The sequence below is a fragment of the Lepidochelys kempii genome, chromosome 14, assembly GCF_965140285.1.
Source record: "Lepidochelys kempii isolate rLepKem1 chromosome 14, rLepKem1.hap1, whole genome shotgun sequence".
Lineage (NCBI taxonomy): Eukaryota > Metazoa > Chordata > Testudines > Cheloniidae > Lepidochelys > Lepidochelys kempii.
This window is the reverse complement of record NC_136393.1, coordinates 22,546,057-22,569,757: the sequence shown is the minus strand read 5'-3', so window position 1 is coordinate 22,569,757 and position 23,701 is coordinate 22,546,057. Positions and strand designations below refer to the sequence as shown.

At 54.6% G+C, this 23,701-nt stretch overlaps 1 protein-coding gene across 1 annotated transcript in view; it reads left to right on the top strand.

Annotated features, from left to right (window-relative positions):
* Positions 1–23,701, top strand: part of USP43 (ubiquitin specific peptidase 43) — a 185,323-nt gene that overhangs the window by 2,644 nt on the left and 158,978 nt on the right. The window lies entirely within an intron of this gene.

The following is a 23,701-nucleotide window of genomic DNA, read 5'->3' as shown; positions in this document are numbered from 1 at the left end:
GGGTGGTTATCTGCGTGTGACATTAATTTCCTCCCAAATTTTAATCTCCCTGGAAAATAAGATCTCCCGTGGGAATATGCAAGAGCTTGGAGGTTTTATGAGAGGCTGCAGAGCCCCACAATCTATTCATCCAAGTCCACAGCTCCTTTTATTTGAAGATCTCTCTGCTGGAGATTGCGCTCTATGGTAATTCTGCTCCCTTTGCCCCATGCAGTTGCATGTAGCCCTTGCATCAGTTGGGGTTGTAAAGGTGTATTGAGAAGGTTGGGGGAGCCCTAAATTAAAGCACTTCAGGCCATAATCTGATGATTGTTGGAGTCACAAAGGACTTCCCTTCAAGGCACATCACATGGGACATTTTCATCCTCTGACTCATCAGGTACTGGCCACTGTCAGCAGCAGCCAGAGCAAATTTGAAGAGTCAGTTGTCTGATCCATCGCTTGGGCAAAGGCTGTATGTTACTAACTGAGATGAGCGTTCCTTTCCGTGCCGGCACAGCAGCCACTTCTAAAGATGTGAAATTGTTTTGTCTTCAGTTGCTTCCCCAATTGGAAAAAGCCCCAATCCACACAGCTGACAAAGGAGAAACCCCAAGCAGAGCATTGTAACTTGAAGATCAGGCTCAGGAATGCTGGAGCATTTTTGTAGGTGGAGCCTTTATGAACACATGGATCTCCACCCACTAATATTTTGCAAGGAGTGAATTCTTCTGTCCAGAGCAGCCCTTTCTAAGCTGAATGTTTGCAGACCAGCCCCTAATTCTAATCACTATTCAGCATTTTTACAAAGAAGGGGTGATAGGGAAATTTTGTCCTGACCCAGCCAAAGGTGCTCCTAGCTAGCAGCCCTGTGCTGCTCTACAGGTGGTTGACTGGCGTTTGGTTCTGTTGGGGACAGCTGTGCCCGTGAGTTGTAACGTGGAGCAGTGCTGGACGGCAGTGTGTGCCAGCACAGGCCTGGTTTTGTCTGCGGCACAGACTTGGCCCACGAGGCTGGGTTGCCATGTCAATGCATCAGGACGCCACGGTGGTGCTGCTGGATGACCCCAGAATGCCAGCTCCTTGCCCCTGAGCCGTGTCCCAGGTCCAGGCAGTGGTACAGCATGATGGTGGCTCCTGGGCCGTGGCTCACAGGGTGGGGAGTGGCACGGATAAATCCTGTGCAGAGCAGGAGAGCGTTGGTGTGCAGAGGAGCCCAGCGTTCTTCGGGAAAAACAACAGTCCCTCACTCCCCTTATTTGGCTGTGTGCTCTGGAGGTGGCTGATGGTCAGAGCAGCAGGCTGGGAGGCAGGAGTTCTAGCTTCCGTTCCTAATCCTTCCTCTGCATCAGTCTGTCACCTTGAGCAAGTCCCCTGATTCCTTTCCTGCATGCCTGTGCTGGGAACGGGGTCGGGAAGGCTAAGGAATATTGTAGCTATTGTGCATGGCAGGGCAGAGCCCAGCTCACTCTCCATGCTGACAGCTCTCTGGTGTCTTAAGCAACTTTTCCGATTTCTACTCGGGCACAGCCTGTTGAAAGGTCCTGGGACGCGCTCCCTGCAGTTCTCAGCTTTTAACTTGAATACAGACCCACTAGAGCCGAACGTGAGCCCCAGAGGTCTGGTTCCAAACTTGCTCAGCAATGGGCGGGATTGGGAACCGGGGTTTTGCTCAGGCAGGACTCTGCCATGTCCACGCACCTTGGCCGATGACCAGCCTGTCAGCACGTTCCCGCCCAAGGAAAGTCGCCTCAAGCCCCCGATGTGAAAGCCAGGGCGTTTCGCTCCCCCAGCTGCGTACAAGATCTGACCAGCAGGGTGGATTTGGGTGTGATAACGTGCAGTAGCAGTGTGAACTGGTAGTGAACTTCAGGCTGTGTTTCTAGGAAACAGCACAGTGAGTAGTTGCGTGAGAGCGAGAGAATGAAGAGCCCTATTGAGAGCATCTCCCGGTGTCCCAGTCAATTTCACATTCCTGGCCAGCAAAATCTTCCCTTCTCTGGTTCCCGCGCGGCTGCTAGAAGCTTGGGAGGGAGCAATGAGCCCCGTTGTGTGGCACACAGATAACTTGTTGTGTGAGCTGTTCTGAGAGGAATGCCCAGCAGGCCCCGTGGTAACCCTACCTTGGGGAGCCACGCCTGGGAACGCGCAGAAGAGAGCCAGCTACATTCTAACTGAGCTGGCCATGCGTAGCCCAGAGCCCATGGCAGGGGCGAGGCCGAGCGACTGCTCCACCTTGAATAGGCTCCACAAGGGAGTTCCTGCAACAGCCCAAGTGAGTCCTGCGATGTTTCAGTGACTGGGACATGAGCGGTTGTGCCTAGTGGTTGGAGCAGAAGCCAGGAATGGGAGTCCACCGGTCAGAGCCGATGTCAGGAGCCAGGGATTGGGGCTGAGGGCCAGGACCAGGTGACCTGGCGTGAGGCAAGGCAGGCTCCAGGGCAGGAGTAGAATTGGAACAAGGCAGCAGCAGGATCGGAACAAAGTGGGAGCAAAGCTGGGAAAAAGCAGGAACAGAAGTTGTTGCAGCCAGGAGCGAATGAGGAGTTGCTGAACTGCTGCTGCTGGACTTAAGAGCTGGTCTCCTGCCTCTTCCAATCAAGCAGGTTGTAGCAGGCTGCCTGACTGGCTACACAGCCCAGCTGTGCTTGTTAGGTCGCCCAGAGACTGGCTCTGCAGGAATGTCTTCACTGCAATAAAAAACCCACAGCACCACTGCAGCTGACCCAGGTCAGCTGAGTCTCAGATCCTGGGCAGTGGGCTCAGGCCATGGGGCTAAAATGGCAGTGGAGATGTCTGGGCTCAGGCTGGAGCCTGGGCTCTGAGGCCCCGCAAGGCAGGAGGTGTCTACGCTGCCGTTCTTAGCCCTGCAGCCCCAAGCCCTGCGAGTCCGAATCAGCTGACCATGCTCTCGGACCCAGTGCTGCAGGTTTTTATTGCAGTGTAGACATAGCTTTGCTCCTGGCTGTCCATGCGGCAGGATTTTAGAGGGCAGGATGAATTATGAGTAACAAAAGAACCACCACTTCCAACCTTACCAACCCCACTGCCTTGCCCATGTGGCTCTGCTGGGCTCTGGCCCCTCCCCAGTTCCCTCCCTCTTCTCCATCGCAAGCCTTCTGCTGTTTTTGCACAGCCCCATCCTTGGTTTGAGCTCCCTCCCACACCTGGGATCTCTTTGCTGAGCGCTGTAGCTCAGCCCCCGGAGACGCTTGCTCGGATAGAAATTATCAGACTGAAAGTTTCGGAACAGCTGCTCCCAGCAATTAACAGAGCTAGCAATTTCCAGCACTTGTGTAACTTCCGCAGCCCGCATTAGGCTGCTCAGCCTTTTTTTTTTTTTTTTTTTTTTTTTAAATTTCCCTTGGAAGCCACTTAAATAGTTGCTCAGCCCCCTCCTACCTTGGGTTCATCCCTGGCTGGAATACCCCCACACAGGCTGGCAAGGAATCGGGCAGCACCAGCCAGGGACGCTGCTGTGTAGTGGTTGGAACAAAGCTGTGCTCTGATCCTCACTCTCTGTGATCAAGTCGCTTGTCTAAGTCATGCCTCCAGCGAGGACGCTGGGTAACCGGCTCTCTGGGAGCCCGAGGCTGTGTGGGGAGCGGCGCTTTCCCAGGGAGAGAAATCATGCGGACGGAGGTATCCCCGCAGACTCGCGGCTGTCTTTCCCGCTCAGCGCTCCTGTGCCGCTTGCACAAATGGGCAGCAAAACGTTTTCTCGCAGAAGCCCTGGGGATTCCTGCAACACGTGGGAGCCCCGGTCGCTGCTTGCTGCCGGCTGGCTGAACGTACAGCACTGAATGCTTTTCTCCCTTAATGGGCTCATCCTGGCAGCTTGTTGAAAAGGCCGGCCGGGCTGAACTGGCCCATTCCGAGACCGCTCATCTCGTGATTTGTTTCTCCGAAGCTTTTCTGCGCCCCTTCTGTGGGCACTGTAGCGTTTCCAGCCTCGTGCTGCAGTCACTGGCCTTTCTTTTAATGCGTTCTGACATCCTTTCTCAGCAGCCAGCCAAGGGGACCCCTCACGCGCACACTCACACTCACGCTTCAGGCCTCTGACTGCGTGGGCAGAGGAACATTAACGCTCACCCTAACACCCGCAGTGTTACTGGAGGGAAGGTGGCTTTAAGCAGGTAGGATGTTGTACTCTTAGGGCCTTCTCAGGTCGTAAGCCTGTAACCTCTGCATCCAGGAAAGGAAGGGGCTGAAAATACAGCAGAGCAGGAGCAGAGGCCGGGAGAGATCCCAGGGGTGGAACCTAGCACAGTGTCAGACTATGGAGTTACATAATAAAAGCTGCAGGGCTGGGATTTGCAAAGGAGCCTGGTGCCCAAATCCCATTGGAAGTTGAGTACTCAACTCCCAGAAGCTAAAGAGCAGCTGTAGGCAATTCAGGGCAAGGGGTGTATGGCCAGCACATTGCACAGGGGGCTCTAGTCTCCGGGCATTACTCTGATATTACTAAGAATAACACAATGTGTCCAGAAGCACAAACAGGTGGGCTGGAAAGCCTGGGAATGGGAGGGCACCTCACTGCCACAGGGCAATGGCTTACCCTGTGGGATAGTGAGTACCGGCCTGTGAACTCTACAGGGAGGACAGATGAGGTGCCGGCGGTGGGGGGCAGTGACATTCCTGATGATCCAACAAGGGAATATTTCCAAGTGGGGAGGTCCCCTGCTCAAACCTGTCCGGCCAGTGCCCTGAGTCACCGGGTGCAGACACCTGAGGGCATAGTATTGCTGGCTTCCATGTCATGACAACATCCTTCATTGCACAATGTTGAGGGAGCTCGAAGAGGCCACTAAAGCAGTGTGTGAACCACCTGCATATAACCTGTCACATGTCCTAACAGGACAGCAGCCGGAGAGGTCGTTTCTCTCCCCTTTACGTGATTGGCTCTTGGACCAGCTCATTAGAGCACATGAGGGGGGATGCTCTGCTCGACTTGGGGTGATGTTTTCAAAAGGGCCTAAGTGACGTAGGAGCCTACATCACATTGAGAGCCAATGGGACTGTGGCACCTAAAGCACTTAGGCAATTTGGAAAAATTTGCCCTTATGTAGCACCCGGGAGTTGTTTCAAGGCGTAACTATAGTTGAGTCACAAATCACTAGCTGCAAGAAGAGTGACCCAGCCAGCAGGTGCTGCCTGGTGAGCCAAGTGGGTGCGGCTACACTTTTCTTCTTCAAAAAAATCAAATGCAGCTAAACCAGAGCATCGCCCTCAAAGGGATGCAGCCAGTTATTCAAACCCACAAACGTACGTCTCGGAATGGAGACAGGTGCTGGAGATCTCTCGCTGGCTGGCTGATCGTGTGGCCGCTTCCAGTTCCCAAATCCGCTCCTTCGGGAGCGGCCCATTCAGCTGCTGGGGTGCACCCCTTGGAGCCCAGGTTCTGCTCTCTGGCGTTTGTCCATGTCGGTGACTGAGTGAGCCTGGGTTACTCCTGTCAGACCCGGCGTGCTGTCTGGTGGTCTGGGTGTCCTCGAGGAGCAGCCAGCATCCTTTGCTTTGGTTAATCTCATTTATACCTGCTGTCCTTCGTGGGGGTGGGGAGGTGTGTCAAATTCTGGGTGCTGGAGCTGTCAAGGCTAGAAAAGACTGTGAGGAAGTTCAGAGGGACCGGACAAAACCAGGGGACTGATCAGTTTGGTGGCAGGTAATATTCACTGTTGGAGCCAATGCGAGGTAAAGCAGCCAGAAAGGAATGATTTGAATTACCCAGACACCCTGAGCGTTTCTAAACTAGCTACAACCGCTGAGGGAAAAGAGGTGGAAGTCTCTGTGGGCTGTTCAATAAAGACGTCTGCTCAGTGGGCAGCAGCGGTAAATAAAACCGATTGTTAGGGTATATAAGGAATGGGACCGAGAATAATACAGAAGATCTTATTATCTGTTATAGCTGTAGTTCACCTTCTCCTGGGGTATGGTGTTCTGTTCTGGTCATCTCAAAGAGCAGATAGGAGAAACAGACCGAGATCAGAGTCAGGTAACGAAGTCTCTCCAAACCTGTAACCGTTTTCAGTATAAAAGGAATTGGGAAAGTTTGGCCTGTAGATGACTCAGAGGGGAGGTAATACAGCAATACAGAATAGCGAATGGCATGGAGAAGGGAGATCACTTGCTCCTGTTTATCCTTTCTTGTGTGATAAGAACAAAGGAATGTTCAAATAAAACAATAAACACTTTTCCACAGTGCACAATTGTCCTGCGGAACTTGCTGCCACAAGATCTCACTGAGGACGACGACTTGGATGGAATTAAAAAGGGAGTAGCTATTTCTATGGAGAGTAAGAACATCTGCAGTGAAATTACAAAGGGTAAAAATATTACAGGCATATAAACCCTGCTAGCTCCGGGCAGAAGCCAGTCCCTGACAGGCTGGGGCCAGGAAGGGGCAGGTTAGTACACAATTGTCCATTGTGGGGATTGTTACCCCTTCCTCTGGCGAATCTGGCCACTGTCCCGGGGGGAGGGGGATACTGGACTGGATGGACCTGTGATCTGGCCATTCCTATGCTCCCGCTCGTCCTCTCTTGAGCGACCGCTGTGATCCTTTTCCTCTGAGGCATCTCTTCTGTATAACAGAGCTATTGACTGACTCCTGGGGCAGAAAGAGAGTGTTACCCAAAGCAGCAGTTGCCCAGGGGGTTGCAGTGTTGCACACTGGAGAGCAGGGCACAGGAGCGGGAGACGGGAGACCCTGGTTCTATTCTCAGCGCTGCCACTGACTCACAACCTGACCTTGGACAAGTCGCGTCCTTACTTGATGCCTCAGTTTCCCCACCTGTGAACTAGGGCTAGCATTTCCTTACCAGCTGGACCAAGCTCTTGGAGGGTCCTAGAGGAAGAACACAATGGAGGGCAGGGCTGTGCCTGAAGGCTAAGGCCAACAGTCCATGAATGGAGGGTTTGTGTTTACCTGGGGGCGGTTTACTGTGCTGCTGTTTCCCCAGGGCAGGTTTTGTCCCCTGCATGTGTGCTTCCTTCTGTGTGCAACGTGCCATGGCTGCACAGTACCTGCCCCGTGACAGGGCGGCTGGGATCCCATCCACCCCCGGCTGCAGACGCTTGGGGTGTTGCTCGGCTGCAGGATCTGCTGGGCCACATAGTTGTAAATCCCATGGCTTCCCACAAGCGAAGGAACTGCCGTGGGTCATCGCTGGGGCACCAGGCAGAACACCTGTCTCTGTCGGGTCCCGTGGCCTTGGAGGCCGTGCAGCCAGCAGGAGTGGGCCCCTAGTGCGTGGTTCGTTGTATGTGTCTGTGGCCCGCAGGCAGAGCTGGGGATGGCAGCCGTGGGGTAGTACCCCATGCGTGTGATCTTACACACCTGTGTGGCCAGCAGTGCGGTCATCAGCAGCTTTCTGCCTGTTCTTGTCCTGCTGGTAGCAAAGCTTGGTTGTACGTCCCATTCCCCTCTCCAGTGGCTCCGGGGTTACCTTCTGGGGGGTGTCAGAGGCATACGGAGGCCTGACCTCAGCCTGAACGTGGCTAGCAATCCTGCAGATGCTTCCCAAGCGGGACTAGACCCCAGCTGGCCCCTCACAGCAGTGCTGGCTCTGCAGGGCTCCCAGGTGCCGACACTGTCTCTAGCCACTGGGATTGGCGGCTGTGCCGGGTGGATCAGCGGAGTAAGTGGGGGAGCTTTTCTGATCATAAAACGGTGACAACTCATGGCATGCATGTTGACGTATGTGTCCAAACTGACACGTACCTCAGTTTGGGGCAGGGTGGATAAAAATCAATGATTTTTTAAAAAAAAAAATCGGATTTTTTTAATTAAATGCTTTTTGAGAAAAAACTATGTAAAGATAATTTTAATTAAGATCCATTATAGCTAAAAGATATCTCATCATGGAATAGGGATTATAAATTCTAATTCTATAGTGTGAGACAATATATTCATATAATGTTTAAGAAAAGTTTTGTAAATTAATTCCAATAGTTCGTGGATTAGGGACACAATCTTATGGGGTTCCAGGGGCTTCTGTATAGATTATTTAGGTTAATCTTTCTATCTACCCAATGGGTCTCAGTGCTCAGTCTAGAAGATACCATCAGGAGATACTTAGTTTTGCAGTTCTCAAACTGTGGATTTGTGTCTCCAGAGGGAACATGCTTGTTAACAGCAAAAATGTTTTAAAATAAATAAATAATATATAGAGGTGAGAAATAACAGACCTCAAACGCTATTGTCCCTCTGCAAATTTGTGTGCACAGAGTCAATCCCTTTGTACCTCTCTCTAAAAGTGCAAAGTTTTAAAAAGGTCAATGAATAGAAGATTGTTGGGGGCGGAATAGATCTGGACAAGGAGAAGAAGTCTGGAGATAAATGTGAGAAGCGAGGGACATAGGCTTGTTTTGTTAAAATAATATGTTTGCAGTTGAAGAAAAAAAATCCAGAATACTTAAACTTGTTGTTTTAGTTAAATAAAACAATTTAAATGTCTGTCTGGTGGTGGTCTCCTTATACAGCATGGCAAGAAAATCCTCCAAATATTAATGATAGTTCGCCTCCCAATGACATCATAAATATCTGCTTCAATTACCTTTGGTAAATTAAATCACCAAATAATCATTCATTTTCTGATCTAGCTGTAAAACTAATCTGAAACGTTTTCAAAATAAATCACTGTTTAAAAATGCATAGTGTTTACCTTCTAAAAATGAAACCTACATCTCTGTCTCGGAGTCGTGAAGAATATGTAGTAAGGTTATAACAACCAACAAGATGCACTTTTATGTAGAAAACCATGATTAAATCGAGTCTTCCTGACTAGTGATTTAAATCAAATCCACCCTGGTTTGGGGGGTGCCTCCATATTCCCCCCTGCATGGTTCCAGTTGGATGTGGTATTATTCACTTCCTGCCTTTAATCCACTCAGCAGTGTCGCCATGTGGCTGTTAAACACCTGACATGACATGCAGCGCCCCAGAGCTGGCTGCATTTGAGTGTGTGTGGGGGGGAAGGTAACCCTGGTCTGAATTATCTACATAGCACTTGGGGCTACGTCGGGGTCCCTGGGGACAGGAAGCCCCGCAGAGATGGATGGAGGAGATTATTGGGTGTCTTCTTTGAACCTCCTGGCTGTCTGTCCGTCTGTAGGAGGATGAATTATGTTGAGGTGACTAAAGAACTGGTGTGGGGGCATGCCCCGCACAAAGAAACCACTCCCCTCCTGACAGAGGAAATGCCGTCCTTGCCCCACAGCAGGGTCCCTGGAGGCCATGGCTCAGAACAGGGAGTGCCCCGGTGATCAAACCTCTCTGGCGTGGGCTGGGGGGTCTAACTGCCCAGGCAGGGGGGTTGTCTCGCCAGGTTGCAGGAAAGGCCGGAGAGGCTGCTTATGCCAACCCCACCCAGCCCCAGGGAAGAACGTCAGAGCTGGGCACGGGTCCTGTTAGAGCTGCCTGCATTGCTACAGGGAGAGGAGGAGCTCAGATCAGGAGAACACCCTCTTCCCCCTCACCTTCCCTTGAGATGGCCCCTGCAGCGCCCTGCGTTGGGCGTGAAACTGGTGGGGTGGGGGCCAGGAGCCAGTTAGTCTGTGCCCTGTGTGCCAGGCAGTGTGGCTCTCAGGGCCCCAGGGAGGCAGGGGCTGGGGGATCCACAACTAGGCAGTTCCATTACCAGATCCTCCCCCGAGAAGGGTCTGGGTGCAAGGTCCCCATGGAGTAGTGTTGGGGGATGCCTTCCCCTTGCCCCCAATTCTGCACCTCTGTGCACCCTGGCTTGGTGTGGGCACTGGGATTTACCCTTAACCGAGGGGGTGGGAATTGCGCCTTCTGATCATGCTATTGACCAGCGGAGGAGGGCTGAAGGGCCCAGTCCTGGATGCCCTCTGGCTCCTTTGTGCGGGCTAGGGTGGCCCACAGGAGCTGGAGAACATCCCTGGTGTAGGGGGCCTTTGATGGCCCAGGGCAGAGCTGCCTCTCCTGGCTCCACCCCACACAGAAGTTGCCAGGTAGGGGGTGGGACAAGGGGCAGACAGGGAATAAACAGGGTAATGGGGCACCCCCTGGCCAGGCCTCTTTCTGCCCACGGCCATAGGAGCCAGACTGCCCTACTGGGAGCCGAACTGGCCCTTAGTAGCCCCTGAGTGGGGAGCATTCTCCACTTCCCCATGGCTCGGCACTAGCGTAGGGGTACATCTGGCCCAGGGTACCTGCTGAGTGGCTCACAGACCCTCTCCCCATTCCAGTGGGCATGCGGGACTGATGTGGGGGACATGCCAGGGCTGTACCAAGTCGGAGGCAGGGCACAGCCCACCACTGAGGGGCTGCATGGCCAAGGGGCACAGCATTAGCTCTGCTGTGCCCCGCAGTCTATGGGACACTGGCTTTGCCACCCTGCAGCAGGGCGCTGGGCTCTCAGATCTGGGTGCCTGCCTTGGGCAGGAGCCAACAGCAGCTGCTGCAGAGGAAGGTGACTCCTGCTCTGCCCGCCTCCTGCATGGGGCTCGGCTCGCACCCTGCATGGGGGTCACTCTGCCTCCTACCAGTGGGGATTCTTGAGGGATTCCCCAGCCCCTCAGTAGACTCTGTTCTCTGGCTGCAGCGAGGTGCTGCTTTCTGGAGGGCTGCCAGGCCCCCAGGCTGTCTGGGCCTTGCCTGGAGTTTGAACAGGCTGATCCAGATGCTAGAGGCTCACGGCAGCACCAGCTAGGGCAGCTCAAGGAAGCGGTGACAATGCCCTTAGTTGTGCAGGGTCACTTCGTTCCGCTGGGAAGACCTGTACCCGCTGGCAAGCTGCGCTCTTCACAGCCTCAGTTCGCGCGAGCGACTCGCATGGCCCTTCTTCCCGAAACTACTCCAGGTGGCCGGAGGAATGCACCTGGATCTGCCAGCCAGCGCTGACGGGTGAAATGCGCCAGGCGGGGCACTGGCCAGTGCAGAACAGGGAAGCAGAGAGAGGGTGTCGGTGCTCATATGGACAGGTGGTCAGGCTCTGCAAGGGGCATGTCTTTTTAACCCTTCGAATGCTGCCAGGTGCTCAGGTGCCAGGCACTGGTGTGATGCTGAGCGGAGTGCTGGGTGATTTCCATGGGGGGGCTGCAGGCCAGCTGTGAAAGGGTTAAATGTAGCTGCCCATCTCGGTAGCTTCAACAGGTGTTGCTGCAACGAGCTGGCACCTAACCTGTCCTTGCCATGCGGGGGAGCCTTGGTCTGTATCTGCCCACTACCCAGGAGCTGGGGAGCATCAGCCATTCTGATGTCATTAATGGGGGAGGGAATTCAGTGATTGGGAAGGGCAGGCAGCACTGGCTGGAGCCCAGCCTAGGGTGGGGCTCTCTGCTCCCCCAGTACACAAACCGTGCAGTCCCAAGCTCCCGTGCTCCTCTGCCAGTGGGCCCCCATCCTGACCTGCTGGGTCTTGCTCCAGGCCTGGGTCCCACACAGGCAGCATCTGCTGCTATGCCAGCCCTAGCTCTGTCTGGAGCGGGAAACACCAATTGTCCACCCCGTGGGCAAACGGCGACTCAGATCAGCCCGCCCTCCTCATTGCATCTGCCCTTGCGTTGTTCTGGCAGGGAACGAGCCCAGGGCTCCAGATGAAAGGCTCCCCCTTGTACAACACTGCAAATAGACCTTTACGAGCATTTCAGACAGCGGTGCCAGGCTGTTTCCGCTCCACAGAGCAACTCATAAGTGCTGCACAGTGAACCTCTGTTCCCTCCCCGCTCCCTGCCTGTTGTAGGGCCTTGGGCACCCTGGACTCGCCTCTGGATCCTTGCCGTGCCACGGGACGCTGGCCAGAATGTTCAGAAGGACCTGCTCCTGACTGAGCACCAAAATGAGGGGCCAGGTTTTCCAAAGCGCTGCCGGGAGCTGAGCTGCTCTGAACATATGCAGCCCTTGGGAGCAGAGCCCTTCTGCAAATATGGCCCCCAGGGCAGCAACCTGAGCCCAGGCTTCCATATCAAATCCTCATTGCTGTGAAACCTGTCATTGCTCTTTGTGAGCCACAGGCTGGGGGATGATCTTGTACCTGAAGGGGAGGTGGAATTACAGGGAGATCTACACCGGTAGCCTGTCTCCATCTGTCACTGAGGCAGCAGGGACTAAGGGCCCTAAACAGCCCCGGGGGAAGAGACTCTGATGCGATATAGCAGGCTAATGGCAGGGCACCTCGCCATGCTGGACTTTCCTGCTTGATCACCAGCGCCTCTCCCAAAGGCAGGGATAGCCAGGAAAGGGAATGAATAGTGTGAGGCGATGGTGGCGTGCAGAGCTCGGCTGCTGGAATGCAGTATCCTGCGTACAGCCCAACCCAGTGGCAATGGCTCGCTCTCGCTTTTGAGAAGTCCATTAGTGACAAAAACTCATTCGGTATCCAAACCGGCTCCATTAAGGGGGGACCTGCAGGAAAGCATGCTTGAGTGAGTCTTAAGAAGGCAGTTATGTAAGATTTCCCCAGGGCTTTGCCTTTGGAAAAACCGTTCTGTTTTCTTCTTACTTTTCTGTTTCAGAGGTAAGTACGTTAGCAGGTCACCTCTTGATAACACTCCTACTGGAACAGCACCTCTGTTCTTCAAGTCCCCTTTTCGTTCAGCTGCTGATCCGGGGCCAGGTTCTGATCTCCGAGAGGTCAGGTGCAAATCCGGAGTAGCTCCTCTTGAGTTGGGGCAGTTCCTCTGGATTGACACCCTGTGGGCAGCGAGTTCTGAATCTGGCCTGTGTTGCCCACTCTTAAGGTAACCCAGAGGCACCGTGGCACTGCATGCATAAACCCGCACTCTGCGTTTTGTTCTTCTTGTCAATGATTTGTGTGTAAGTTCAGTGCTGGTGAAAGCTGCTAGATGGACAGTTCTGCTGGCGAATATGGGAAGCGGTACTCCTTCCCTGCCCCTGTGCTGCCTAAAACCTGGAGAAGCTGGCACTGGGAACTAGGGCTGAGCGAATAATGGTTTGCTGGCACTTCAGAAAAATTGTGGGGAGAGGGGAAATCAAATGTTGAAAAACAAAATTCCAATCAGAGCATTTGGATAGCATCAAAACGAAACATCTCATTCCGACTTTCAGGCATTTTGACAAAAGCGAGCAAAGGGTAGGGGAGGACGAGGAGGTGCCTCCCTTAACCTTTACCCCCGTGGTTAGGATGTGGGACCCTGGTTCAGTTCTCCCCTCTGCCCTTTGAGGCAGGGGTTTCCCACGTTGTAAGCTGGGGCTGGAACCCCTGAACTGTGGGATATTCTGGAATTGGGCTTTCTCAGTCTCCTCTTGGAGCTGTTCCACTGTGGTTGAATAATATCATACTCAAGGCAGCGGGGCCTGGAACTTGGGTCCCCTGCATGCAGGGTGAGTGCCCTAGCTAACCACTAGGCTAGAGAGCTGTTCTCCCTCCCTTTCGCTGGTCCAATGACTCTCCATTGTCCAGTGGCACTGGAACATTTTTAGTAGTGGGGGTGCTGAAAGCCAGCCCCCTTACCTCTGTCTGTCCTCCCCTCCCCCCTGCAGGCTGGGCGCAGGGCTGTGTCTCCGGGAGGGGGGACCTGGACAGGGGTAAGGTGGCCGAGGCCACAGCCGGGGGCAGGCACGGGGCCGGCGCCAGGACCCCACGTGGGGGGCCAAGAGCAGAGCCCCGGCTGTGGCGCGGGGCCCTGGGCATGGGGCCAATGGCCAGAGAGAGGGGCTGGCAGCTGGGGCCCCAGGAGCAGAGCCCGGGAGCGGAGGCCTGGGAGCGGCGGTGGGGCCAGTGGCCAGGACCCGAGCCCCAGGTGAGATGAGGGGTTGGGGAGTGGAGTGTGGGCGGAGGGCTGGGAGCAGGGCATAGGCGTGCGAAACCCCTCCAGGTTTTATGCGCGGAGCCAGCAGCTGGGGCGCGGGGCTAGTGGCCCCGCATAAAACCTGGGGGTGCTGCAGCACCCCGACGCCATCGTCATTCACAGTGGCACTTCGGAACCATTTGTGATGACAGCCAGGAGACTAGCCGTGGGCACTTGTGGTGGTGGGGGAAGTTTATGATATGCACACGCCAGTTCCCGGTTCTGGCGCTGATTTACTAGTCGCTGGTACGCTCCCAAAATCTCACGCGCTGCAAGAGTTTTTGAGATCCCTTCCACCTGCTCTTCCTGGGGTCGTTTTCCAAGCACCTTCCAGGCTCTGAAAGCTCCAGGTGCAGGCTCAGCTGCTCCCGCTTGGGTCCTTGGGGGTCAGCCTGAGCCATGACACAATCCGACCTGCTTGTTCCCAGTGCTGTGGGGAGCCATGCTGTAGCACAGCCTGTGGGACCCCTCATCAGTTGACAAAGCCCGTTTCCCTTGGTACCAGAACAGATCCTGCAGACCCCACAGGAGAATTTGTAGGATACATGTAGCCTCAGCGTGACCCCAATCCAGTGGCTGACAGGGACACAGTCAACTGGACTATTCTGATATTCATTAATATTTGGGGGGAAGGAGTCACCTTTTCCAGCAGAGGCTCAGTTAAATAGAATGGATTGAATTTAAATTTTTTAATCCCCTGTAAAAAGCAGCATTTTTAAAGGTTTCTTTGCTTCCTTCTGGCTATTCAGAGGAGTCTGTACTGGGCCCAGTCCTATTCAACATATTAATAAATGATCTGGGAAAAGGGGTAAACAGTGAGGTGGCAAAATTTGCAGATAATACAAAACTATTCAAGATAGTTAAGTCCCAGGCAGCCTGCAAAGAGTTACAAAAGGATCTCTCAGAATTGGGTGACTGGGTAACAAAATGGCAGATGAAATTCAATGTTGATAAATGCAAAGTAATGCACATGGCAAAACATAATCCTAACTATACATATAAAATGATGGGGTCTAAATTAGCTGTTACCACTCAAGAAAGAAATTGTGGAGTCATTGTGGACGGTTCTCTGAAATCATCCACTCAGTGTGCAGCGGCAGTCAAAAAAGCGAACAGAATGTTGGGAATCGTTAAGAAAGGGATAGATAATAAGACAGAAAATATCATAGTGCCTCTATGTAAATCCTTTGTACGCCCACATCTTGAATACTGCGTGCAGATGTGGTCGCCCCATTTCTAAAAAAGATATATTGGAATTGGAAAAGGTTCAGAAAAGGGCAACAAAAAATATTAGGGATATGGAACGGCTACTCTGTGAGGAGAGATTAATCAGACTGGGACTTTTCAGCTTGGAAAAGAGACGACGGGGGGGAATACGATAGAGGTCTGTAAAATCATGATGGGTATGGAGAAGGTAGATAAGGAAGTGTTATTTACTCCTTACTCATAACACAAGAACTAGGGGTCACCAGATAAAATTAATAGGAAGCAGATTTAAAACAAACAAAAGGAAGTATTTTTTCACATAATGCACAGTCAACCTGTGGAATTCCTTGCCAGAAGATGTTGTGAAGGCCAAGACTATAACAGGGTTCAAAAAAGAACTAAATAAATTCATGGAGGATAGGTCCATCAGTGGCTATTAGCCAGGATGGTGTCCCTAGCCTCTGTTTTGCCAGAAGCTGGGAATGGGTGACAGGATGGATTACTGGGGCACCTGGCAACATGCTGATTACTGGGGCACCTGGCATTGGCCACTGTTGGAAAACAGGATATTGGGCTAGATGGACCTTTGGTCTGACCCAGTACGGCCGTTCTTATGAAGGGTGCCTGGAACAATGGTGCCTTCTTACACAGCATGCTTGCCCCTGCGTGTGTGTAGGCTCAGAGCTGCTGCCCGCCAGGACCAAAGCAGCTCCGGCTATACTGTTGTTAACTCCTCTTAGCCCCTGCAGAGCTGGCTTGTCAATGGGAGGGGGCTGGAGTCTGTCCATGCTTGGGCACCAGCAATGGAGTTGTCCCTGTGGTGCAGCCCTGAGCGCATCTGTCTGTGTCAGCCCCTGGAAGGCAGGGGGGCCGAGTCTGGAGACCAGGGGGCTGCGCTGCTGTCCATCGAACCCCGTAGTTAGCGTGAGTCAGTGGGGAGAAGGGACAGCTCAGCTCCCCAGGGCCAGACCACATTGGCAGCTGGGAGGGAAGGCTGGACTGAGGCTCAGGAGACCTGGCTTCAGTTACTGCCTTGGCCACAGCCTCCCTGCATGACCCTGGGCAAGTCACTTAGTCGCTCTGTGCCTCAGGCCCCCCTCTGTCTCCTGGGGATGGTGACCCTTCTGTTCTCCCAGCTTGTGGCTAGCTGATGGGGAGCTCTCGGGGGCCGGGAACGTCTCACTCTGTGTATGTGCAGCACCTAGCGCAGGGGGGCCCTGATCTCGATGGAGGCCTCCAGATGTTGCCATAATACAAATTGCATCCGAAAGGGCCCATTTGATGCACTCACTGATGGAGACTGGATGCAGGACCCCACACTGCCGTCCTGAGAGCGTCCTGCCCAGCAGAACTACGCTGTACCCATGCTCCCTTTGGGCCAGGTGTGGGCTGGAGTTGTGAGGCCTCGGAGTTGGCTTTTTCAGATTCCCACAGGCTCAGCACGCTCCTGCTAGCAGGGCAGTGCTTGCAAACAATCCAGCAGCAAAGCACCTTCGTGGGAACAAGTGTTACAAACCCTAAAAATGGAGCAAAAAGAAAAGCAGCAGCAGCGAAGGGCCCAATCCTGCAAGCTACCCTGCATTGTGCCTGGTAGGGGCTCCCTGTGGCTGCCTGCACGGAACAGCCCACAGGATTGGGCCCCTAAATGCCTGGCATAAATGAACCCACTATAGTCTTTGAGGGAAAGTCCTGGCTGCTTGAATGCAGTAGCGTGGACTTGCACAGGGCGTGCCGAGAGTGCTGCTTTGCTTTATGTTCCCAGGCAAACTCACATTTAATCTGGATTTAATAGGACGGTGGTTATATGGCTGGGAACGAACAGATTTTTAATGATCAGCCCTCTGCTGCAGTTTTGCCACATGTTGTAGATGGATAGCCAGAGGGCAGGTTTGTTAAAACTCAATAAATAGGTACGCCCGGCAAGTGCTCTTTGGTTAGCTCTGGGTCACCCCACAGTGAGGCTCTGAGCTTTCTGAGAAGTGTGTGGCGGGAGCTTCCTTCCCAGCAGAGCTGTGCTTCCTGTGACCCCCTGCTGCCCCAATCCCAATGCCAAGGTCCAGGGAAAGTTCAGGGCAGACTCTGCAACCTTGGCTCCTCTCTAATGCACAGCGTTCCTGACCCCTGGCTGCGGATCTGTACAGAACCACGGTGCATTTCCCTGACGCGTCTATTCCCCTTCATAGAGTGATTATGAAATACACCCCCCTATCCAGGGAAAGTGCATCTGTCTTTGCTGGCAGCCCTGTTCTGAGAGCCCGAGCCCCCAGCAGTGTGTTCTGCGGAGAGAAAATTAATGTCTGACCCCATGGGCGGCCTTGGTGCTACCTCCCTCATTCATCTGCCATGTTAAACTGGGACCTACAGCTGGATTTAGCATTGCAAGGCCCTGCCTGAGCATCGGCTGGAGAGGCTAGGGAGCAACGGGGAAACACCCTGCACTTCATCCCAGGACTAACTAGCACGCTGAGGAAGGGATGGTCCAGGGTTTAGGATTCTAGCTGGAAACTGGCTTCAATTCCTTGCTCTGCCTCAGCCATCCTATGTCTCTGTGCCTCAGTTTCCATCTGGCCAATGGGGATAATAGCATGTCCCTACCTCACAGCGGGGTTGGGAGGATCAAAGCAGCACAAGATTGTGAGGCGCTCAGATGCTCTGGCGATGGGGGCCAGATAAGTACCAGGGATCAAAGGCTGGGATTTACCCTCCCATGTGAAGTAGGGTGGTGTCATTCTGTCCATTTGGGGAATGAGAAAACTGAGGCACAACGATGCAGGGGTTCGCCCAAGGTTGCAGAGTGAGTGGTAGCAGAGCTAGGAATGGAGCCCCAATCTCCTGAGTCCCAGCTCCGCCTTATAGCCCCCAGGCCATCCCGCGGCAGGAAGGGATGCTCTGACAACACCCGAGGAACCGTCATTTCCTGTTGCCTGGTGAAGTTCACACATGAAGCATGATGCTTCTGTATTTATTGTGGAATGAAAATCAAGGCCTGGCCCCCCACCCATTCCTGCCAGCTGGGGGGAGGCGGGGGGATACTCACACGCACAGAACCCCCCCGCCATTTTAACTTCGGGCCGAAGTATATTTTAACGCAGGCCTTGAAAAGCAAGAAGAGAGCGAGAGCGAGCCCCTGGAGTTCCCAGCTGAGAGGCAGAGCTGCTGAGGGAAGCCCAGCCTGGCGGTCCAGCCTAACCGGAGCTTAGAATCTCATTCAGGGCTGTTGGGAAAATACAAGGCATCAAAATCAGAGCCTTTGCTGCAGGAGACAGAAGCACCTTGGTGCTGTAGAAATGGCTGAAACTGATTCCCACAGTACAGCGGGACCTGGCCAATTCCCGCTGATGGCCAGGGTGAGTTTAGTGAATTAACGGCCATAGAAACCCAAGTCAAGGCGACTGATTCCCAGGAGGCACTTTGTTCCTGTCCTTGGGCTGTTTGTTATCTGCATTCCCGTAGTGCCCAACTGAGATCAGGGCCCCTGGGGCAGGTGCGGGATGTACACACTCCCAGTGAGAGGGAGTTGCTGCCCCAGGAGCTAACAGACAAACAGTGGAAGAAGGGAGATATTGCGATCCCCACTTTGCATACGGGGAACTGGGCCATCCAGGGCTCAGCACCCGCAGTCAGGGCCAGGTTCTCCATGTCCCCCTGGGACATGCACGACCGGATTTCCAAAGGTGCGTGGTACCCAACCTGCACCCAGCGTGCCAAGCTCCCTTACAGATCTGACCCCAGCAGTGGGTTAAAGGGGCCCTGTGAGATCTGGACTGGAGGGGATGGGAGGCAGATGGCAGCTCTGTCCGGAGGGATGGGGACTCCATATAGCTAGTGGGAAGGCAAATGGGCCCCATGGTCTGTCTCTTGAGCTCCGTGCAGCTGGTAGCTTCCTCCTGTTGATTCCTCTGTATTTGTTGCTGTCATTGAGGGTTCTTTACGGGTGTTGCTAGTGGAGGTCTCTGGGCGCTGTTGCTCTCCACTCCCAAGTTAACACTTTGGCCCTCTGGGATGCACCATTTTGCAGTGGTGGGGCAGTTGCCCCAGCTCTGTGATCTGCCTGCGTAGGGAGAGGACAGTTTGCACTGGACAGAGACAGATCAGAAACAAGCTCTTCCTCTCCATGGGATGGGAGCAGCTGTGAGGCACCCCTGGGCCAGTTCCCAAGCATCCCTGTGCCGCTGATCATGGGTGGCATGATGCTGAACGTGGCTTGTCCGGGCCCATGCCAAATGCTCAGCTGTGTTCAGTGCCGTGCCAGTGTCCAGACATGGTATGATCTGGGGTGGGCAGCAGGCCATCGAGACACCACCCTTTGGAGGAGATTCATGCATTCCAAGGCCAGAAGGAACAACTGTGATCATCTGACACAGGCCAGAGAACTGCCCCAAACCAGGGTGATGAGCTAGGCTCCCTTCAGCCCAGTTCAGGGGCCTTCCAGTAGTTCCCTTCAGGAGAGAACAAGGGGATCAGTAGCTCTGCTATCCAGACCGGCATTCTCCCTCTGGGGGCCAAATCCCGACATCCTTATTCAGGGCAACAGCCTGAGTTGGGCGGTCAGGCACCTGGCAGGGCTGCTGCTGGGGGCGTAACTTGGCTCAGGGGATTGGGACTGGATCAGAGGTTCTGATCCAGCCCAGCCTGGTCCCTGTAACGCCGGGGGGCTGGCTGCGATGAGCTGGCCTGATCTGTGGTGGTGGACAGGGGGGTGGGGCAGCGTACCCCAGGAGCGGGGAGACGGGCTCCCCCATTTGCCCCCTGGCTGGCAGCACTCTGTCCGTGTGTGCAGGGGACAGCGCCAGAGCAAGTGTTAGGAGCTCGCCCCCTTGCGGATACCCAGAGGCCTGCAGGGCTGTGAATCTGGCACTGTTCCCAGATTTAGGGAATGGCCTGGGATGACCGAGCCCCTCAGGACCAGGGCTGATGGCAGCCTCTCCCCTCTGCTGTGGGACCCGGGGCTGGACTCAGCCACCTGGAGAAGATGGAGCCGTGGGAGCCCCTGGGTGGGCACGGGGAGCGGGTGGGCACAGCTGGTGCTGGCTCTGTGCTGCCGGGGGGTGAGAGCACACCGCTAGGGATTAGGGGCTGCTGAACCTGTTAGCCGCTCAGTGCTCTAATTAGGACAGGTTTCATTTCCGAGATGCTCTGGCCACTCAACTTCAATTTGCAGAGCTGCTGAGCAATGGGCCTCGCCAGGCGCTGAGCAGCCCGGGGCACGTCCCCGACCTCACAGCTAAATTCAGCTCGGCTATTTATGGCTCAGGACAGCAGTAGCTTGATTCCTGCAGGGGCTGGGGCAAGGGACTGCACTGGGGTGGGGGCAAATAGCAGGGGCTAGCGGTGCCAGCGGCGAGGGGGTCCCAGTGATGGGGGCCTGGTTCCTTAGCAGCTGGGTGTTACTGTCCCTTTTGAGGGGCCTAAGCAGGTGCGCTCAGACCGAAGTCAGCTCGGGGAGGTGGGGGGCAGGCTGGGTGGGCGCTCTTCATAGCCACCCTCCCCTTTCTGGTTGACTCAGCTGTGAGCTAATGCTGGGCCTGCCCCCCAACTCAGCTGGCCCTGGGGCACTGCCTCTCACAGGACCCCCCTGGCTGCTACATGGCCCCCTGGGCACGACCTCCAATGGGGTCTCCCAGTCTCTCCCTGGCCCCCCGGGGCACTATGTCCAGTGCATTATTGCACATACTTGAAATTGCCTCTGCACGCTGCGTTTGTCCCCCGTGCCCTCAGCTTGCCCACGGAGCAATCCCTGTGTGGCAGGAAGGCTCAGGCCTGGGCTGGCACTGGCAGCTGCTACGGTATCTGCTCCAGTGTGGGACCCCACTGCATCTCCCCCCACACCTCCTGGGAGGGGCTGGCGGGGGCAGGGTAGGGCCTTTAAGGATCCTCCCAAATTCTATCATGCCCACTTCCCCCTTGTGCTGTGTCTCCCCTACACACACTTCAGCCCGGCCTGGCTCACTTCCGGATCTGCCTAACCCTTGTCTCCATGGTGCTGTTGCTCTGCAAACCTGTTTTTCCGGCCCCGAGTAAAGATTAGGCCACGGGGCAGCACAGACGGGCGTCCCATTGGCCGTGGGCCTGTGCGGGGACTGCTGGGCTGCTCCGAAGGGATGAGGGGGACAACGCCTCCAGCGAGGACCCCGGGGACTCTGCTCTCCCCTCCCCTGGCTACCAAGCAGCTGCTTTCCTGTATTCCAGCCCTGCCTGGCACCCTTCCCTGGCGAAGGCTAGTTAGGGCTGGAATCCGGGAGAGGCTTCTGGGTCCTGGCACAGGGACACAAAACCTTCCCCTCTTGGGCTGCAGTCGGAAGGAGCCAGCACCACTCAGAGCACCTGCTGGGTGTCAGTCCAGCTGCAGGCAGACGGGGCCCGTGTCACCCGTTGGCACTCGTTGCCAGTGCTGTCAGAAAGGTCACAGTTTTGTAACTCCCTTGCCAGGCAGCTGGGTCCCCCAGGAAACACAACAGCCTTGCACGAACTCCCTTAGAGGATCAGGGCGTAGGGCAGAATTGCACCCCTGTACTAATAGCCACTAATGCCTGCGTCACATCCTGGGCTGTCATAGCTATTCCCGCAGCTGGATCCATGTCATTCTCCTCCTCTTCGGGGTGGGGAAACTGAGGTACAAACTTGCCCAAGGTCATCCAGCCAGCGCGCGTCTGTGAGAGCTGGGAATCGACCCCCCTGCTCCTCTCTCCCAGGCTTGTGTCCTACCCTGGGACCATGCTGTCTCCCTGGCTGGCTGAGGGGCTCTGTGCTGTGGATGCCTGTGCAGGGGGGTTATATGGGATTTTGGGGTTGAAGGAGCTGCCAGTGAGGAATCTGTCGCCAGTGCTCTGCTGTCTTTGCAGAGGCCCGTGGGGAGAGCAAAGCAGGCTGCCTGTAAATAGGCTGCTTTCCGCCAGGCGTTGGCAGCTCTCTAATTGATTTCTGGAGCAGCGTGGCAGCGTTTCCGCGCAGCTGTTTGTTTTTACAAGGCTGGCGTGTTGCTTTCCACTTGGCATGCACGCTCCCGCTTGTGCTTTTCCTGCAGATTCCCCAGCACTTAGCAGCCCGGCTTCAGGTCTTCGAGTGTTGCACTTAATGAGTGTAATGGTGTCTAGAAACTGGCTCAGTATGCAGTAATGTGTGTGAAGAGAGAGTTAGCCTCCAGGCACAGGCCAAATGGGATAGCTAGAGTTCCCCGTGGCCTAGAAGTTCCTGAAATTAAAGCCCAGACACTGGACGGAGAGCAGGATGGTCTAGTGGTTAAAGGATTGGCGTGGGGCTTGGGAGATCTGGGTTTAGTTCCCAGCTCTGCCACAGATTGCTTGCACAACCTTAGTCATAGAATCATAGAATATCAGGGTTGGAAGGGACCTCAGGAGGTCATCTAGTCCAACCCCCTGCTCAAAGCAGGACCAATCCCCAAAGTCAAGTCACTTAATCTCTCTGCGGATGTTATTTCCTTAGTCAGTCTTGTCTGCTTTGGTTGGAAGCTGTGAGGGGCCAGGCCTGTCTCTCACTAGGTGTATGTGCCCACCCCGGGCGCTAGTGTCATGCTGCGAGCGAAGTATATGAACTCTTTAATCTATTGAGCATGTCTGCCCTGCATGGGGACTTGCCCTGCACTACGGATACACCCACCGGCCCTGCACTGCACTGACTAGACACCCACCAGCCCCCATGCACTGGTGGCGTGGAGTTTTTCTGGGGATCCTCTCTTCTTGGCTTGCTGTGCAGTCCTGGTCAGGAGCCTGGAAGGCTTTGTCTATCTACACTGCATTGTAAACCCAGGGCTGGGAGACTCGGCGTTTCCATGCTGCACTGTAAACCTGGGCTTACCATTGCTGGACCCGTGTCTCCCAGCCGTGTTAATGTGTCCACACTGCATCGCGTGGACCTTCTGCCTCAGGTCTTCAGTTAAACCTGTGTGCACACTGCATGGTGACAGGGCTTAGACCCGAGTCACAGCAGGACTCGGGCTCTGACACTCCCAGCAGGGTCCTGGGACCTGGGTCCTGAGTGCTCACTGACCCGAGTCAGGCTGATGTGCGTGTAGACAGAAGTGGGGTTTGGGCTCAAACATGAGTCAGAGTCCGGCTTAGTGTGCAGTGTGGACACACCCAAAGGAAACCCAGCTCAGCACATTGCAAACGCCATTAGAAGGCTGCACTTGTAATAAAACACATCTGGTAACAGAGACAATTATTTCCTTAAACTATTCCCTTTATTAACAAAGAGCAGCGAAGAACAGCCCAGCTTCCTGCATAAACCAGAGACCCTGCAGCCCCTCTGGAGTGCTGGCAATGACTCAGAGGCTTCATTTGCCCTGGAGCAGTGCAAACAACAGCCCTGAGATAAAAAGTCAAACAGCTGGGATGCGCAAAGGGGCTCAGCTCCTTAGAGGCTTAATCCAGGACCCTGAATTCCCTGTCTGTCGATTGCAAGCGATTGTTTAACCAGCTTAACAGTAGGGAAACTTCCATAGTAAATAGCACTTGTGGTAGCAAATGGACCCACTGTGCCAGACTCCCCTACATGGACTTTGGTGGAGTTACGCTAGGGAATAACCTGGCCCATTGACTCGGTGTCTTCTCTTCCCTTGCATGCAGGGCAGGCTGTTACCCTCCAGCAGCTAGAAACCCTAGCCAGAGGCGGGATGGGCAGGACCTGGGGACTGGTGATGGACCATGCAGCGCCTTGGCTGTAGATCAGTAGTCCAGCGTGGGCCTGGTCAAAAACACTCAGCTCTCTGATGGTCTCTGTG